The sequence below is a fragment of the Ostrinia furnacalis genome, unplaced genomic scaffold, assembly GCF_004193835.3.
Source record: "Ostrinia furnacalis isolate ACB-3 unplaced genomic scaffold, ASM419383v2 OfSCF4694, whole genome shotgun sequence".
In the NCBI taxonomy this organism is placed as follows: Eukaryota; Metazoa; Arthropoda; class Insecta; order Lepidoptera; family Crambidae; genus Ostrinia; species Ostrinia furnacalis.
In genome coordinates this window covers 1,247,808-1,264,135 of record NW_021134933.1, presented here as the reverse complement: position 1 = coordinate 1,264,135, position 16,328 = coordinate 1,247,808, and the positions used below count along the sequence as shown (strand labels likewise).

The 16,328-nt window shown below is 35.5% G+C and overlaps 1 protein-coding gene across 1 annotated transcript in view; it reads left to right on the top strand.

Annotated features, from left to right (window-relative positions):
• Positions 1-16,328, top strand: part of LOC114359917 (neuroendocrine convertase 2-like) — a 54,472-nt gene that overhangs the window by 27,753 nt on the left and 10,391 nt on the right. The window lies entirely within an intron of this gene.

The following is a 16,328-nucleotide window of genomic DNA, read 5'->3' as shown; positions in this document are numbered from 1 at the left end:
ATAATCTATCATTAAAAGCGAAAGGTCACTGACTGACTCAATCACTCATCACGAAATCTCAGAAACTACAAGTGCTAGGAGTCTCAAATTTTGCTTGGGGGTTCCTTTTAGAACGTAGGTGCTCACTAAGTCGGCATTTTGCAAAACCCCTAAGGGGTTAAATAAAACCGGGTCCACGCGTACGAGGTTGCGGGCGGCCGCTAGTAATAAATACATTATGTATAATGGGGTTCCTGTGCTTTGTAGCAGTTATTAGACATTGTCATACTTGATCGACAAAAATTTTAGTCCAAGTCAAGTGGCAATATTCGGAATTAATATCCCAATATTGATAGTAGCATCCTTTTGTAAATGTCTTAATTATATGGGACACTTCAGTTTGTCCACCGTGGCAAAAATCGGAACCGATCGGAACTAATAAACAAGTATTGATAGCAGGGTTCAAAAGGATAATATTATCGACTAGCGGCCGCCCGCGACTTCGTACGCGTGGATCCCATTTTACCCCCTTCATCTATCTTACGCGGTTTAGATTTTTCATACAAATGTTTTTTCCCGCTAACTCCCGTTCCCGTTGGAATTTTGCAATATCCTGTTGTAACTAAGCTTTGAGTTTACTAAGGTACCTGCATGCCAAATTTTAAGCGTCTAACTTACGCGGTTTAGATATTTTCATACAAATGTTTTTTCCCGCTAACTCCCGTTCCCGTGAGAATTTTGCAATATCCTGTTGTAACTAAGCTTTAAATTTACTAAGGTACCTGCATGCCAAATTTCAAGCGTCTATCTTACGTGGCTTAGATTTTTTCATACAAATGTTTTTTCTCGCTAATTCCCGTTCCCGTAAGAATTTTGCAATATCCTGTTATAACTAAGCTTTAAGTTTACTAAGGTACCTGCTTGCCAAATTTCAAGCGTCTAACTTAAGCGGTTTAGATTTTTCATACAAAAAGATTTTCCCGCTAATGCCCGTTCCCGTGGGAATTTCTAAGTATCCTATAACCTTCCCAGGAGTATGAAGAATATTTGTACCAAGTTTCGTTAAAATCCGTCGAGTAGTTTTTGTTTCTATAAGGAACATACAGACAGACAGACAGACAGACAGACAAAAATTTTACTGATTGCATTTTTGGCATCAGTATCGATCACTAATCACCCCCTGATAGTTATTTTGAAAATATATTTCATGTACAGAATTGACCTCTCTACAGATTTATTATAAATATAGATATAGATGATAATTATCATGATAATTATCGTGATAATATCAGATGGATAATTATCGGTTGATAATAACAAAAAAATGCGTTCGTGAAAATAAATTGTATTCGAAGTTTTCGAACGTGTACTTGCGTCTAGTGGTGGGTGTGAATCAACATAGATAGTTATAAAACCTATGTATTTAGCTCCACAATGATCACTAGTTATCTAGGGCAAAATATTTATCTATTTTCCAAGCTTTATGTGACTAACGATGGATAACTTGACAACAATAAGCAACCAAAAACATAAAGCATAATTTGCAATCAGAATTTCATGAAACAATATGACAAATGTTTTTTAAACATGCAGCGTAATTATCTTGATAATTTCGAATCCAGCCCCCCTAGACAAAACGCACTTTTTGATCGAATCGAAAATCGAATCCGTCAAAACTCCATACAAAAAAGGGGCTTTTCGACCACTTTTCGACTGGTTTGCGATTATAATTTGCACTTTGTCTAGACCCACTGATTGATAGTAGCGTCTTCCTGTCAGTGTCATATCTGGGAGTTCTGTGACACTTCAGTGGTGCTTACCATGAATTTACGTTAGGTTTGCTCGCTAGCGACTACGTAAAAAATGACATTAAAATGTATGAACAGATTGTACAGCGCCCCTGCTGCTACTTTCAAGAACTAAAATCTCATTTTTTTTTGACGCACTCGCTAGCGAGCACACCTAACGTAAACTCATGGTAAGCACATAGTGTTGTAAACAATCTGCGAATCGAATCCACAAACTTAAAACTAGAAGAGTTTGAGTAATTAATTTACCTACCAAAATACAAAGTTACTATTGGCGATATTCTCATCGCGCCCTTGAGCTATTTCGTCTGCCCATTTTGCATAATTCATTACCTAAGGAACAAACTCCATTATCCCATTAATTTTGTTCATTTACTGTACAAACTGGGCGTGACACTGCTTGACGTCAAATTTCATGATTTTAACTCTTAAATAATTTTTTTAACTCTTAAGTGATTATCCACCTAAACTGTTGTTAAGACAATTTTAAGATCTCGGTAGTCTTAAAATAAAATAGAGCCTTCAGTACCTCTAGCACGAGAAACTTTCGACCTTAAGTCGTTTGCGTGTTCGAATCGTCATCGAAATATTTAATATGACAGCTTAAACAGCGCCCCTGTGAACGTGACGTAATGTGAACTTAGTAAGAGAAATAACGAAACTAATTTGACAAGCGAGATCGTCACGTTATTTGAAGGCGGGTATCGATTTTTGTCAAATACACAAATGATTCTAAGATGAAAGTTTTTTCGTGCTAGAGGCGCAGTTTGACTAATATTGATGAAGACCCGTCGTTATTCAAGTTTAAGGGGCTGTGAAGTAATTAAAAGTTGCAAGAAGTTTTTGTGGGTCCGTTTAGCTTAAGTTGGACGTAGCCAATTTGGGTGCTTTGGTAAACCGAATCAAATCTTTGTTAATAGTTGTAATTTACCTAAACTTCTTGTTTAATCTGCGCAAATAGACTAGGGTAATTTTGTAAATAAGTTAAGGTAAATATAAGCTTTTGTTGGGAAATACTAACAAAATAACAAATGAAATTGAAACCACGACAGCCAAACGGTGAAGGGGTTGGACTGGCCGACTCGTGATCCGAGGAACGCGGTTTGAATCCCGCCGCCGCTTGACTATTGTGGTGAGCCCATTCGTAACACACACGAGCATTAAGCTTACCACGAGGGTTTAACGGGATTATTAGTAATTGAAATGAAAAGAGCAAATAAACGAGTTATCTATCTATCTAATTTGTATTTACAAATAGCTAATAGTCTTTTGTAAAAAAAGATACACACTCATAATAAGTAGTAAATATGGTAATATGTTCAAAATCTGCTTTTATCGTTTACACAATACCTACATCTTTTCTCCTTTCTTACCAGATAGTAGAGTTAAACTTTGTAAAGTTTATTATAAGCAATCTAGATAGTTAAAGTTACCCAGCTATCGAGAGAGCAAGTTGCAGCGTTAATTTAACTTTGGCGTCGTGAATCTAAACCAATCTGAGCGCTAATTGCCAATCATTAGTTAAGACTTCGCGAAGACAACAGCCAAGGCCATCAATGAGTTAAGGTCAGATTTTATGTAATTTGTTGACAGGAATAAAAGCTTTATTAAAAAAAATCAAAATCATTTATTCAGTTTAGACCACAAGTGGCACTTATGAACGTCAAAAAAATAAAAAAATAAAAGGTAGCCCTTATGGGGCACTTTACATGTCTCCTTATCTTTTGGGCCCTACCAGCGCTTCGAAACAAACATATGGCAAGTGCTGAGAAGAAACGCCGGAACAAACTCAGTATTGTATGTATATTATTTAACTGGGTATGTGTTTTGATGTTTAGCGGGAAGGTAGAGACAAGATGGATCCTTATTATACTTACTAGTTTTTTTGTTGATAGCGCCATCTCAAGAACTATCAAGAAACGCTATAGGATATGTTCTAAAACGTTAGGATCAATAGGAGCAGAGCATTACTTAAAAATGTTGCGAAAACGGGGAAACTTTTCCATTCCTTTAGCTATATTTAATTAATACGGAGGAATCCACTGAGACTTATGAAAAACTATATGCCTTAAAGCTTCATCATCATCATCATCTCAGCTATAGGACGTCGACTGCTGAACATAGGCCTCCCCCAAGGCTTTCCATGTGGGTTGCCTTAAAGCTCTTAAAGCTTAGTTAAAGCTATTATTATTAGTAAGTTATCTAGGTAATGTTATATAATCTTCGTTATTTATGTGTAAACAATAACCGAACAACAAATCCACGTAGATAACAGTTTTCGAGCAATTTATCACAGCACGTACACCGCACGTGCCTGGGAATACAAACTTTCAGATACGTTTATAATAGCAAAGTAGAGTTCAGTGTACTCAGTTAGTTCAGTAGTAGTAGTAAAATCAGATGTTTAAGAGTATTCTGTTCATATTTTGGTGTTTGTATGATTTATTTATTGATGTATGTAGTTGTAGGTACCTTCTTGTAAAATGCATGGTTCAACTTTTATGCCATTGACAAATCGCAGATTCGCTGACTTTTGTTCGGTTTGAAAATAGTACAGCATGAGGAAGACATCGATACTAATTACAATACTGCCTCTGTAGTGTGTTCACAGGTTTCAACATTCATTGTAGAGTCACTATTTTACGTAAAGGCCTTATCAAAATTTGCTGACTGCTACTTGCAAAAAGAACAATCGTATATAAAAAAGGTATCACCTTCTTTGCGGTCGCGATGGCCACTTCCTTGTACGATTTATTCCTGAAAGAAGCTAACTATTGTAGCTTTCTGTGAAGCCTTCTCTACCAACTTACGTTGTGATCATGGATTTATACATGAATGCACATGATACTTGGTGCAGATGTCTCAGCAAGAACGGAAGCTCATCTCAAATGTGACGTTTGTGTGTTGGGTAGCAAACCTAACTTTTCATTTTAAACTTTAAGGCTCAGTTGCACCATCTTACTTTAAATTCAAAACAAACGTCAAAATTCTGTCAAACTCCATACAAAAACACCGGTTATCGTTAAAGTTACAGTCAAAGTTAGGTGGCGCAACTCAGCCTAATTATACAATTTTGTTGCTATATCAATCTTTACCGTGTGGCTTGGAAGATGTATGGGGCCAGCCAGCTACTAATACAAAATGTAGGTATTAAACTTCTACCTTTTAATCCTAAACTTTTAATCTTCGTTACTAATATGGATATTTTCGAGTAACAACAGTCTTACTTGACCCAGTTCGGTTCTGTTCTATTTATTACTAATATAGTGATGTCACACATTGATGCCACATCGTTTCCGGTATCTAGGAATGGAATAGCAGCGCGGTTGGCACGTCGTGTATTACGTCACATCCTGCCCGCTGTGGTGACGTAGCTACTAAATGGGATAGCTAATTTGGTATACAGTGTAGCTGTGTTGTAGGCGTTTTATGAAGATGTTGACAATTTACGTTACTCATCATGATAGGTTTTTTTACACCCGTTTAATACAAAAGGGCGACTTATGATGGCATTAAAACTTTGTAACACCTAACCCTTATGAAATTCTGTTTTGTGTTTCATTCTAAAAACTTTGTCGATACAGAATCATAAAATATTGTATCGTACAGTAAAAAAGGCACTTATGGCCAAACTTATAGCCAACCTTTTTCTCCAAACGGCTTGACTTGGGCTATAATGGGTGACGCTCGGTCGCTCGACCTTCCGATCCGAACATAAATGGATATTAATCTGTTCTGTTATGGTTATTAAACCTTGCAAAATTGCTAGGGCACGAAAATTATATCACTGTAATTATTTGGTACTAGCTCATTTTATGGACTTTGCTCATGTCGTCGTGAGTTTCAGTATAACAGGAAGTCATTACAGCGTCTTCTTAAAAACTTCTGAAACAATTTTTGAAGGTGCATTTTCACGGGGGATCTTCTTAGTTATAAAATTCCATCTCCTGTTTTTCCTGTTCTAGTTTTATGTGAGTTAAAAGGTTAAAAGCAATTGCTTCGCAAGCTGAGCGACATTGGGTTTGGTCTGTGAAATTATTCGGCACGTGCCCAGACCGCTACACGCCCTCATAAAAATGACGTACGCCTTGCGCCCTTAATGGTACCCTTAATTGTCTCTCTTCAAGTTCAAATCTCTCTCTTTACTCAAATGATTCAAAATAGGCAGATCAGTTTAGGCGTAAAGATGGTAAATTTTGAATATAACTTTGTTCCCTGCTGTATAACTAAATTGTTTTGAACTGGGATACGCCAGATGACGTCACATCCTGTCGTCCTACCCTCAAGCCTCAACTACACGCCGTAATTTGAAATGGGATAGGGTAGGTCCGGTTGCACTTCGTCCTTGGTAATTGATTAATTCGAAACCTCTCGTTTAGTTCTGAGGATGGAGGGACCTTAAATCAATTAACTGATGAGGATGAAGTTTGTTCTTTCCGGCATTTACATTCTGTTATAATTTAATTATACTGATTCAATGAAATTGGAAAAGGTAGTGTAATTAGTTAACAAAATTATGTCCGGACTCCTTTACATTTTTACACTATTAGGCAACAGGAACTGTTTACCAACCAGTATTGCAACCAATATTGCAGTGTCATTGCAGTCTTGCCAAGTAGGTATATTTGAACTGAATTTTGGCAGGCCAGTCGGAGTGTAGATAGAATGCAGTTTTTCAATCAGTACCATGCATATTTTTTTATACACTAGGTATGGTTATTGACATGAATGAAAAGCGGTCCCACAGCCTAACTTAATGAGGGTTTTCGCGATTGAAAAATCCGCCAAATGGCAATACGTAGACGCGAGGTCCAAATGCTGTATGATTGGTTATTTTTGACATGACATTGACAGATATGTCAAAATCCACCAATCATGCAGCATTTGGACTCCCGTCTACGTATTGGAATCTGGCGAATTTTTCAATCGCGAAAACCCTCATTAATACATTGTGTATTATATTCGCTGTGTGCAAAGAGCAGATGCATTTAAAACCAGGTAGGTACTTATAATAATTAATAGTCCTATAATACAGTGTGAGTCACGTTAAAGTGTACATATGAAAATATGTGAAACTAGACCTATTTTTATCGACAAAAAAGAGGTCAAAAAATTTTTGAGATTTTTTTTTATTTTTTAATAGAATTTTTTTTCTTCCAATTACTTCTCGTAAAGAAAACGTAATAANAAAAATCGCATGTCTCTATCCCTATCACAACATTTGCTATGATCGTTTGAACTAAGCCTCTCCGGGCGCGCCATTCAACGCTTCGTTAACAACGAAACTGAAAATGGCTCTAGATTTGTAATTTTGATAAAGACAAGTTAGATTTCAAATAAAAACCAAAGATTTCGAAGTAAAATAAGCATTTTAGTTAAAATTAAAATTGTCTCTACCTGTAGCGGAGAATAATGTTGTGGCAGGCCTTTGTTCAAACGATCATAGCAAATGTTGTGATAGGGATAGAGACATGCGATTTTTGGTTTTACGAAGGTAATACGATAGAGAATAATACAAAGTAATAAAAACCACAGATTATAGGGGCATTTTTTGGAGAAATTTATCAAATAACCAAAAAAACACGAATTTAAAAGCAGATTTTTTTCAAAGAGTATCATTTTTTATTATTTGTTGGCCTTTTTTGTGTATTTTATGTATTTTTTTAGTATCGCCTGTTATTTAGCATTATTACTGTTTTTATTTTATCAGGATATACCGCTTGGTTTAAAAGTTATTACGTTTTCTTTACAATAAGTAATTGGAAGAAAAAAAGTTCTATAAAAAATTAAAAAAAAATCTCAAAAAATTTTTGACCTCTTTTTTGTCGATAAAAATAGGTCTAGTTTCATCTATTTTCATATGTACACTTTAACGTGACTCACACTGTATATGAATTATTAAAATACCTTTTTAAAATACATAGGTATGAGATCCTATAAAATCGAATCACTAACCACTTAATTTAAAGTGATGACAGTGCTGTCAATATAGGAAAATCGAAGTGACTCACCCGAAATAAGATAAATAAGCTAGCAGAAATTGATTGCAAAAAAGAAATCTATTATTAACCGATCTAGACAAGACAAATAAGCTAGTCTGTCTTCGATTACTGTCTGGGTCGTATTACCGAAGCCTTAGGTGAATTCAATTATCTTCGGATGACTTTGTTATACATTATTAGATAAAACGTTATGAAACCGAGGTACTTAAGACAAGCTAAATGTACGCGTGTAACAGTTCATTTATCTTATGAAATAGGGGAAAGATCACAATTTGTTTTCCGGGTTACCTATTGGCTAATTAAAAACATTTTCTTTAAAAATATATCCAACTAGCGGCCCCCCGCGACTTCGTACGCGTGGATCCCGTTTTACCCCCTTCATCTATCTTACGCGGTTTAGATTTTTTCATACAAAAGGATTTTCCCGCTAATTCCCGTTCCCGTGGGAATTCCTAAGTATACTATAATCTGCCCAGAAGTATGAAAAATAATTGTACCAAGTTTTGTTAAAATCCGTCGAGTAGTTTTTGTTTCTATAAGGAACATACAGACAGACAGACAGACAGCCAGACGGACAGACAGACAAAAATTTTACTGATTGCATTTTTGGCATCAGTATCGATCACTAATCACCCCCTGATAGTTATTTTGAAAATATATTTCATGTACAGAATTGACCTCTCTACAGATTTATTATATAAGTATAGATAAAATGTTTCAAAGTTGTACCTACTTAGGTCAGCTACTACGTAGGTTGAAACAATGTCAATTACATGTCCATGAAAGTACTTATCAGTATTTTTTTTGTCAAAAATGTACGAAATACAAAATCTTTCGTAGATAATAAGTACCTAATATTCCTACTCATTGAACATTTCACAAAGGTCAAAGAAAAAAGGCACATAAGAAAATCCCCTCGTCACGATTGAAATGGACTCGGTAAGTTTCCTATAAGTATGGTAAAGTCTTCCAACAATGTCGCAAGGCCTTCCGACCTTGACAGTGGATTGTCTGTAGTTCGCGCTAATAGATACCTTGAACTTAGTCCACGCTTACAATTTTGTAAACAAACTACTTAAATTACCTAGACTAATTCCCGTTTTCACCATCAATCCCTAATTTTATGTGACCCCTTAGAAAACGAAATTCATAATGTTACCATAGGGGTCACTTAAAAATTAGGGATTGATGGTGAAAATGGGCATAAGAAGAGAAAATCAATTTGTTTCAGTATGCTCTACATTTATCTAATTAAAATATTTCAATGCGCGTATTCTTTCGTTTTCTATAGGTGTACTTGTCACGGAACAAGTGACTGTAAATAAAAACAAAGAACACCTCATATTTTATACGTAAAGTGGGGTGTCCCACGTGACTCGTGAAGCGACATATTTGTCAATATGAAATGACGTGTGACGCTGCCCTGTCATGTTTTGTAATGGAAATGAAGGAGTGTTATTGTAAAGTTTTGTAAGTGAATGTATTATTACGTATGTTTGGCCTACATTTAGGGCCGATTTTTCAATCGTAGGATAACTTTTAACTGAAGAATAACTTTGGCACATTGACAGTTTTAGTATGGGAAATATGTCAAAATGACAAGGTTATTCTTCAGTTAAAAGTTATCCGATGGTTGAAAAATCAGCCCTTAATCATTTAATTAAGTGTGACATTTATGAACGCTTTGAACATTAAATTCACGTTTTGAACTTTTGAATATTTCACCTAAGACCCAACTAAATCTTCTTACGTAGTCGTAAGGAGCACTGTAATGCTAAGAGGATATTAGAAGGTACTAAAATTAAATAATCTGTACTTACTTACTACAGCCAAAGATTTATAACCAGACTATGATAGTAAATCAATTATTCAGAAACCTGAAAATAGCTTTCCACAGGCTATGGTCAGAATTCATGAAACCTAGCAACTATAGTTAGTTCGGGAAAAGTAATCATTCAAAAAACTAACGCAACTACATAACTCCACACTGGTGGCCAAAACAGCTTCATACTGAATTATTTACACACAGCCCCAAAAGTCTTATAAATTGCAATTACGACTAAAACAAACATGCAAAGAACACATATTATACTTAAAAGTTTCAAGCACTTAACACGGCTTTCGTAACTAAAGTTTAAGCATACGCTTTTAGTACTTATTTCCCTGGTTTAGGAACGAAAGGCTGCAAGTAGGTCACAACCTGCTTGCTGGCACGAGACCGATAAATAAAAACAATGGCACAGACAACGTAGTGCAGCTAAATGTCAAGTTCAGGTGCGCTTTTTTTTCTTAATTTTGCCTTCGTGCGGTTTGCACATTTAGCCAGTGTTAACTTGTTTTTATAGCATTCGTGTTATAAATAAAAGTTAGGAATAAATAAACTTCGGTCGTCAAAGAAAGACTGCCCTTGAAAAAACCTTCATATATGGGCCTCCTACGAAATAATCTCTAGAGACTATTCTCTAATACTACTCACGTCATACTAAGAAAAAACATAATCTATTCATAACACTGGTAATGGGAATTTTAGGTCTCTTTTTCGCGACCTTTTTGTTTATGAGACGAATTCTTCGTACTATCAGGTAGCTTTCCAAATGAATATTTTTTATAGATACCTACTAGGCATTTAGATGTTGTAGAAATTATACATGAACGATAGTTCTATGTGGGAAATTTTCATATTCCAACGTCAGTCTCACAGATCCCTATATCACAAACTCTGTTAAGATATTCCAATATGTTTAAGCCGGTTATTCTGGGCACGTTCCCGGCTGGTACAATACCTCGGTTCATTATGCAGGGATAATAAATGACCCTTAGAGTAAGGAGTTAGGCCGAATAGCAGGCGTATTTCAGGCAGTGGACTTATAATAGACGAAATAGTCTAAACAGCAAGCCAAGTTGTATGTAGGTATATTTCTTCAAAACTTGCTGGATAACAACGGTCATATTCTTCTTTGCCAATAGTGAAAAAAGTAAACTCTTGATTGGTTGTGTGACACCCGTATTCACAAACATTACTCACGGTGAGTGAGGAGGCACAGGTCCCAAAAACCTATTCATAGACATACATACCTACTTGAGTGGCGGAGTGACACACACGAACCAATCACAGAGCTGCTGCTTCACTTAAGCAAGAATGGTTTGTGAATACGGGTGTAAGAGACGGTTCACTTGTTTTAAAAGTCAACCAACTTCAAGGCTAAAGCAGTGTGTTTTGAAGTCTTTTTAGATAAATTGCGCTTTGGAGATGTTGGTTAATGGTGTCAAGTTTTCTCTTTCATTATCTCAAAAGTCGGAACCGTGTAACCCTAGCTTTAAAGAAATAATTACCGCGCTTTGTGTTTTGTTTAATTATCATTATCAGGACTTTGCGATCTTGAGAGAGGTACTCTGAAACTCGACTTGAAGTGGGCGACATTGTTCTGGAATAATAAGGCAAAAGGGAAGTTTTCAAAGGCAGGTAAACGTAATACTGACAGCGTCAAAAGTACGTAGGTATTATATAATATAGCACAGTGGAATTGTTATGGGCATAAATATTATAGCAGGCGACTTTATTGATAAAGTAAGAACTTTATTTCTTTTTTGACAGAAGCTTCGCTTCTTTGGTGAATTGACACTGAAAGTTTTATCGCGCTTCAGCGAAGAATAATTCTTATTCAAAAAGTTCTTTTTGTAAGTTATTTTTGTGAACGCTACAATGTAACCTTGTTAGTGTGTTATATAATAAATAAATAAAAAAAAATCATGCCGATATAAAATGTTATTTTGCGGGTGAAATTATTAATAAGTGCCCCGCCATCAGTTACACGTGTCTCACAGATTGTATGTAATTTATTTTGAATATTTCGTAAAATAAACTTTGCTATAAATAAAGTATTCATTTAAATTGTACAGTCAACAAGCTATTATTTCCTTGCTGTCAGTGTTTGTGTTGCACTAAGAAATACTTCAGACTGGCGCTTCCTTTGAAACTTTGTAAGAACTTCAATCAAACTTGAAACGTGTAAAAAATATTTTATTCAGTAGTAGCACTTGGCATAAGAAATTAGGCAAATACATACTAAAAATTTTTAGTGTGCTTTCATAGTTATGCTTACCTAGTTAAAATGAATTAGGCAATATAAAAATGTGCTTATAGTGAATCATCGCTATAGAGAGAAAAATTGAAATTTTATTGGCCGAAAATAAATAATTTCGTGCTAAATGATCAGTAGTAAATCTTCTTAGAAGTGAGATAAATATGTTTTCTTTTTGTGCCAACCGATTGCTCAAGTTTTTTACAAAAGACTGCGAATATTCAAGAAACGTAAGGAATGTACGGAATCGTAGCATCGTAGTTCTGTAGCATTTCGTAGCGACTACGAAAGACATTTCAGTTGCTTGCTACGAAGGCGGAAGTTTTTTATTTCATTGCGCACTTTGTTACAACTTTTACTGATTTGAAACTGTTATCTTTTCTTAAAGTACGTATAATGTTCAAATATGAAATATTGCCTTTTGATGGTATTTTTTGTGATTTTTTTTACTCTTACTACGTTTTTGGCTATTGAACATTAAAACAAGATACCAGATGCGGACTTTATGCCATAACTGTGTTGTTTATTTATCAGAAATAGTTACAAATTACGCTCCATTAGCCTATAAAGGGTACATTATAGGCTAAACGCTGAATCTCAAAATGTCTACAAGTCCCCAAGTTACTAAACTTTACTTAATTGAACTTCAGGGGTTGTTTAATTCGCAACTGGATTCGATTTAACATCCCGGGTAAAATCAACTACGGTTTGAAATTACATCTAACTTATTAATTATCTAGCGCCATGTTTTGGAGTGTGGGAATTTGTGCTTAAAATAGTACGTAAGTGCTTCAGTTTGTATATTATTTATATGTCGACGACTCTGACATCCGGCTCAAAGGACCAGAAATATGTGACTTTCGGCAATGCCTTTATGAGCTGAGCTTTATGAACGTAGGCGTCTGTCAGTCTCAATTAGACCGACACGTTTAATGTACCTTATATGACACGGAATCAGTTTTTTTGGACAGTCAGTTTAATTCAAGTTTGACTGTGAAGATGTAGTTAATCTGAAATGAAATAAGTACACAGTGATTTTTTAATTTGTATGTCCTTTCCAAGAGTTGTACCATGGACCTTCAAATCGAGAGAATATTCTGTTAGTATTAGAGTTAACGTAGAAATAGAAATAGATAAGAAAAAAAAGATAAAACAGTGAACTGCGAGTTAAAAGGAAATTGGCAGCGATTTCGTTTTATTCAACACCGAACAGTCTTAAGAACGTAATAAACAATTAATAAATCTGCCCCTACAGCTGGAAAGCTCTTTCATTTTTCCTAAACACTAACAGTTCGCAGGATCGGGTCGTAAAAGTAACTGCCTCTTGGACTTTACAGCCCGGTCATAAAGTCGGTTTTCATTTGCGCAGGCATAAAGGCTCTGTTCAGTACTAATAAATCTGAACAAATTACTGTTCGTACATTTGTACGTTAAATGGTATGAACGCAATTTAACGCCGACGAGAAATAAGGAAGCGGATTTGCGAGTACTTCGCAATTTAATTGAAAGGGCTCGTTTGATTGAATATTGTCAAGGTTATAAGGCTTATTTGATTACTTTGATCTATGATTGCTTTGCCCTTGACAGATTAATTGTTTACTGTTTGATTACACAATATTTTGATTACAGGTTTATTGAATAAAAGATGAGAGCTAAATTACTCTACTTCAGGGCGTGAAATGGGCAGCTTAGAAATTGGGATCGAACTGCCAAAGCTTTAATAAAATTAATTTTGATATTTAAATAAATTCATTTTACGTCTGCTTTGATCATTACGTTTTTATTCAGTAAACACAAAGAATTTAAAAAAACTTGATGTTATTTCCATAACATGGGTAGTGGAAGTTAATAAAAATAACAAGTGGACTGTATAAAATTAGTTATCTATTCGATTTAGAATTTACAATGGCAAGCGTCAGGGTCGTCTTCGTGGATGTTCGCTCGCGAAACGAACATTGCTCGTTTGTTCGCCGAACGCTCGCCGCCCGCTCGCTGCTCCTTCCGTTCACGCCGCCCGCGGGCAATGTCCGTGCGTAGACAATGAACTTGTGGAAAGTCATCAATTAAATTACTGTCAAAACCGTCAATATGCCTTTTGAACGGTAAAATCAGGTTACTTTCATTTAATTACCATAACCGTGTCATGTGAATTAAGCACAATTATCCAACCCGACTCAGTAATAGTATTTACAGTTTGCGCACGATCCCAGTGCCGGAATAATTACATTATTTATTTGACTTGCAAATGCTTTCATGTTCATGAAACCTATCCGGTTAATACGGAGTGCTTGTATGCATAATGCCTGGGCGCCAGTGGACAAACCCCAGTGGGCAGTTAAACGTTAAGCAATTAGCATTTTAATAAATAATATTTTTTATTCAAGTTAAGCACGATAGACCGTTGAAACTAAATATTTATAAACTAATAGGCTAATAACCTGTTCAAGCTCATATCTCTTATGTAGGTATTTACGTATAATGCTATGCGCAGAATTAATAGGAATATAATTTAAATGTGAAACCTAGTTATCTTTGTTTTTTAATTCTATTCTGTGGTCGTGCCTTAAGATAAATAAAATAAAAATATTACACAGAAACGGCATAAGCAAACAGGATAAAAATAATAAGCCCTTCAGTTCAAAGAGCTTTATTTCCTTTTTCTACCTTCAATCATATGACTGTAAACAATCTTCATGCTTCTTGGGAACGTTTGACTAACTTCTCTCATATTCTAAATGGTACAATAAATAATGTAGATATCTTCTATAATATAAAAATTGCCAAATATTTTGGTAAGCGCATAACTCAACAACGCCAGGACCAATTTTACAATTTTTTTTAATGTTCGTTGAAGTCCAAGGATGGTTTTTACTGCGAGAAAAATTCGATTAATTTCCGGGAAAACCACGAGCGAAACCGCGGGTGGAAAGCTAGTTTTGTATAATATTACCTATCTAATCTGAAGCATTGTAAGTCTAGTTTTACACACATGATCGTGAGCTATATAAACCTACCCTAAACCCAGAGTCTGGGAAATAGTCTATTTACATAAACACACATGGCGCCGTATTGGGAATCAAAGCTTTGACTTTGAAGTGGCTCAGCTGAAAATATAGGCTATATTATACAAACAACAGTAGGCAAGTGTGTCACCTTTCAAAGGGTAGATAAGCACTTTCCCCTTTGAGCTGATATACGTCTGAAGACGTAATTTGAAGAGTTTTTTAAGGCAAATATTAGTTTTTGTTTTTTAACTTCCCTTAGTGCCTTTTTCAGGTAATGCGGATTTCGGCACGCGTGCGTGTCGCACGCGTAATCTGAAAAACATGTATGAAATAATGAAATGCGAGGAATCCCATCCCAGGAAAAAGGCACTTAAAACTCTTTTTATATTTGAATTCTTCTCTAGTTCTTTCCTAAAACCGTAACGATGTCATACTAAATTAAATGAAGTTGTAGATATGAAAAAGCTGAAGGAAAACTAGGAAAGTTTTTAATTAAGGCACCATTTTGGTGCCTTCTTTTGTTAAATCGTGCCCACAGAATTTTGTTCATTAACTTTAGGATTTGATGGACGTAGGTTATATTTAATGAATTAGACTTTTCAGTGAAATGTTTCAGCTTTTTAACGAAAAACGCTGTGCTTCAGTACCTATCAATAAATCTAGTGTAAGTACGAGTAATAAAATTAACAAAAATATCTAGGAATCCACTTGTTTACCTACCGTTTGAAATATTATATGCTGCAAAATCTGCAAAGTATATAATTATTAGAATGTTGACAACAAGATAAACACGATCTCTTTTCCTGTTGAAAATTAATTTCCTACTTTGATATTAGACGAATGCTTCTCGAAAATAATCTTGTTTACAAATATTTTAAAAGGTTTATTATACTTAAAAAATACATAGGTATGTCATTAGGTTCGATGGCGAGGCCTAAAGCTGGGATCAATTTTAAATTTCTCTACATTATACTTCACTGAGAGAGCTTAATCATGTACAGTCACACACAAAATATCAACAAACCGACACTGAGAATGAAGCTAGTGTCAAACTTAATTATCTCGAATGTGAAGATTGTCAAGTAGGTTGGCAACTTAGTAAATTAAGGTCGTGTCTGCGTGCGCCTCACAAACTTGAAGTACTGTGCTCGGTATCTTGATAAAGTTAGTGAACTATACATATCCTACTAATATTGGTGAGGGTATGTAAAGGACTCTAGCTTTAGTTCTTGTTTACTATAGGTTATTACCTGAGAACGGTTCAAGGTGGTCTTCATAATCATAATTTCAGCCATAGGACGTCCACTGCTCAAACATAGGCCTCCCCCAATTATTTCCACAATAGCTGGTACGTGGCGGCCTTCATCCAGCGCCTTCCTGCTACCTTTATGAGGTCGACGGTCCACCTTGTGGGAGGACGTCCTATGCTGTGCTTTTCGGTACGAGGCATCC